General features: G+C 52.8%; 1 long non-coding RNA gene across 1 annotated transcript in view; it reads right to left on the bottom strand.

Moving 5' to 3' along the window:
• Positions 1-906, bottom strand: part of LOC111816308 — a 49,240-nt gene extending 48,334 nt beyond the window's left edge. The window contains exon 1 of the long non-coding RNA XR_002820735.1: positions 675-906. This is a non-coding gene — a long non-coding RNA (uncharacterized LOC111816308). The remainder of the gene's footprint in view (positions 1-674) is intronic.
• Between the last annotated feature and the right edge of the window lie 2,642 nt (positions 907-3,548).

The raw sequence follows: 3,548 nt of genomic DNA, 5'->3' as shown, positions 1-3,548 counted from the left end.
GCTGGCGCTCCGCGGGTCCGGAAGAAGCCGGAAGTGCGCGCCCGGCGTGGGGACGAGGGCGCCGGGTTGGGGGCGCGGAGCGTTCGGCCTCGCCCTCGCCCTCGCCCCCGCCCACCGCCCGTGTGGCCTTCCAGAACGGCCACACTGACTTCAGGTGGCGACGGGGAGGCGACGGCAGGAGAGCGCGGCGCGGCCTCCCCGCAGCCGCCGAGACCCCTCCGGCCGCCGGCGCGGGCTCGAGGGTGGGCGTCCCCCAGCGCCCGCGGGCAGGACTACCTCGGCGTGAGCGGCCGCTTGCAGAGTGGGCGCGGGGACCCGGCTCGGAAGGCCTCCGCGGGGCAGCCTCCGCGGGTGCACCTCGGATCCGCCTGCTGCCGCGCCCCGCGGGAGGCCCTCGGTCGGCCCGGCGAGCGCGGGAGCGGGGTGCAGCCCCGAGTCTGTCGGCGCGGCCGCGAGACCTGAGCACGTCTAACCCCCAAGCCTTGCTCCTCACTTGCTTTTGGGAAACACAGACGAGACTACTCCATGTACATTTCTGTTTGCAGCGCAGCAAATACATAACTTTTGTTGTTGTTGTTGTTGCTGCAGAACAAGGGTGAGGCTGTTTGAAAACTGGAGCGGAAAAACTCCACTAGTCTTCCTAAATTCACTTCAGTTTACATTTGTAATTTGACCTGCACGATGGAGACCTTGGTACGACTGATAGAGGGGCTTTCAGCGTTTTCCTCCGGAGCAGGTTGGGTAAAGGGCAGGGCACATGATGACCTGGGAAAACCACAGCCCTGTTCCTGCTTCCTGGTGTGCTCCGTCCCGCAGATCCGCAGTCTGGAAGAAGCAGGAGGAAGGTGTGTCTTGGAACCAGCCCCTTCCTCACTCTAGGACAGTTCTTGGGTCCCTGAGGGCCAGTGGAGCTGAGTCTGCTTCTGGGTCAAGACTATGTGTAGAAAATGAAGAGCAGGAAAAGAGAACACCTGTAGGGACAGCCAAGTCCTGGTTTCCTTCTCCATACTTACAGATGGGAGCAGTGCCAGAAGGCTGGTGTGGAATCTCTAATCTTCATGATTTCCCAACGGCTGCATTTCTCCTTGACCTTGTGGGACCAAATATTTATCTGATTTTTAGGGTTTCAGGGTTGATTAGCACTGTTGTGCGAAATCAAACATTGTATTTTGAGGCAGGCTCTTTCGATGTATTTCAGGCTGGCCCTGAACTCACTATGTAGCCCAGGTTGGCTTCAAACTCACACTGATCCTCCTGCCTCAGCCTCCCAACTGTTCTCCCCACTCTTGGCCTAAAATCAGATTTTTGCATCTGGTGTGTGATGTAAGTAAAACAACAAAACAAATCCCTTTTAGATATGTCCTCAACAAATGTTCCATGGCAGCTACAAAATGCAGTCACCTTGCTAGTGGTAGGATTCAAAAAGCAAAAATAGGATGAGGAAATAAGATGACCAGGTAACCAGTCGAGTCATACTGACCTGGAGAAGCTTGCAAGAGGACCGACTTTTGGGGCCCATCCTTCCCTTCTATGTATGTTAGATGAGGAGTCAGGTGGGCCAGGAGCCTCATCTCCTTTTTCACTGTTATTTGTGCTTCTGTACCAAGCTATCAACCATGTACTCCCTGTGAGCGAGGGTGTGTGCTTTCTTTCTCTTTTTCTTTCCCCCTGGAGCTGGGGATTGAACTCATGCCCTTGTACTTGCCAGGCAAGCACTTACTCAACTGTGCTATCTCCCTGGCCCCTTTGTGCTTTCTTTTTTTTTTTTTTTAATTTATTTATTTATTTGTGTGTGTGTATGTATGTGTGGCCAGCTCAGCCCACCAGGGGCGGGGCTGGCTGGCATGTGGTGCTGGGGGATTGAACCGCAGTCCCTCTGCTTTGTTAAGCTTGTTCTAAGTAGGTGCTTTAGACCACTGAGCCATCTCACCAGCCCCTGTGCTTTCTTTTTTAATGCTTATTCCAAGATGATCATCAGCTTTTTTCTTTTTTTAAATTTAATTAATTTATTTATTGTGTGTGTGTGTGTGTGTGTGTGTGTGTGTGTGGCCAGCTCAGCCCACCAGGGGCGGGGCTGGCTGGCATGTGGTGCTGGGGGATTGAACCGCGGTCCCTCTGCTTTGTTAAGCTTGTTCTAAGTAGGTGCTTTAGACCACTGAGCCATCTCACCGGCCCTTAAATATTCTTGAAGAGTCAAAAAAAAAAATTGTTTCTGAAATGGGGCTTTACTGTGCAGTTCAGGCTGGACTTGAGTTCACTTTTATAGCCAAGGCTGGCCTTGAACTCAAAGCAATACTACCGGGGCCGAGGAGATGGCTCAGTGGAATAAGCACCTCCCTGGCAAGCATAAGGGCCTGAGTTCAAATCCCGATTCTGAAAAAAAAAAAAAAGAAAAAAAAAGAGCAATACTACCTCAGCCTCCTGAGTACTGGAGTTACAGGCTTGCATCACCCCACCTGGCAATTTATTTAGCAGTACGGGGGAATCAAACTTAGGACCTTGTGCTTTCCAGACAGGTGCTTATGCCACTGAGCTTTATCCCCATCCCATTTTTTTTTTAAAGGAAAGGGAGGCTGGGGAGATAGCTCAGTGGTTTAAGTGACTGGTTGGCAAATGCAAGGTCCTGAGTTGAACTCCTGGTACCAAAAAAGGAATAATTTTTCTTGAGAAGGATTGTTGGGTTTTTTTGGCTGGCTCAGACTGCCTTAAGGGTGGGTCTGGTAAGGCAGGTGGAGCTGGGGATCAAACTGGGGCCCCCTGCGCCTGACTGGGTTTTCCAGAGCAGGCAGTTAAGCAAATGAGCTAACCTGAAAATGCCAGGAATAATTTATTTTTATTTTTATTTTTTTTCAGAACCAGGGATTGAACTCAGGCCCCAGTGCTTGCCAGTCAAATGCTTATTCTACTGAGCCATCTCCCTGGCCCTGGAATAATTTTTCTTGAACCAAAAAAAGTAAATAATTTTGTTATATGGGTTTCCCATATATTTCTGGGGAAAACAAGTCACCTTTTTTATGTGTTCCTTGAGGACAAGTCTTACTTATGTGGCAGCACAGATGAGAGTTATTGTCATTTTCTGGTGAAGACCACCCTCCAAGAGGCTGCCTGCTTAAGCCAGCCTCTCTGAGAAGGTGCCCTTTCAGGGCTGGCTCCCAGGCGGCTCCACCGAGGCTCACTCACCAGGCCTGTCTGAGCTTACCCATGCAGGCCAGAGTGCTTCAGACCCCTTTGGGGAAGCAGGCTTGAGGACACGCCATGACCGAGGTGTCCAGGAGACCAAGCATGGCGCTTCCTTCACTGCTGCCCTGTCCTGCAGGTCTCACCCGGCTGGGGTGCGGGCGGAGGCTGGGGTGGGGCGGAGGCTGGGGTGGGGCGGAGGCTGGGGTGGGGCGGAGGCTGGGGTGGGGCGGAGGCTGGGGTGGGGCGGAGGCTGGGGTGTGGGCGGAGGCTGGGGTGGGGCGAGTTTGTGTGCTTCGTAGAAGGTGTTCAGGAAGCACAGGTGCCATTAGTTCGTGTGGATCAAAAAATAGAAGGATGTGGGCTTCGTG

The sequence above is a fragment of the Octodon degus genome, unplaced genomic scaffold (assembly GCF_000260255.1).
Source record: "Octodon degus isolate 3935 unplaced genomic scaffold, OctDeg1.0 scaffold00029, whole genome shotgun sequence".
NCBI classification, from domain to species: domain Eukaryota; kingdom Metazoa; phylum Chordata; class Mammalia; order Rodentia; family Octodontidae; genus Octodon; species Octodon degus.
This window is presented reverse-complemented; position numbering and strand designations above follow the sequence as displayed.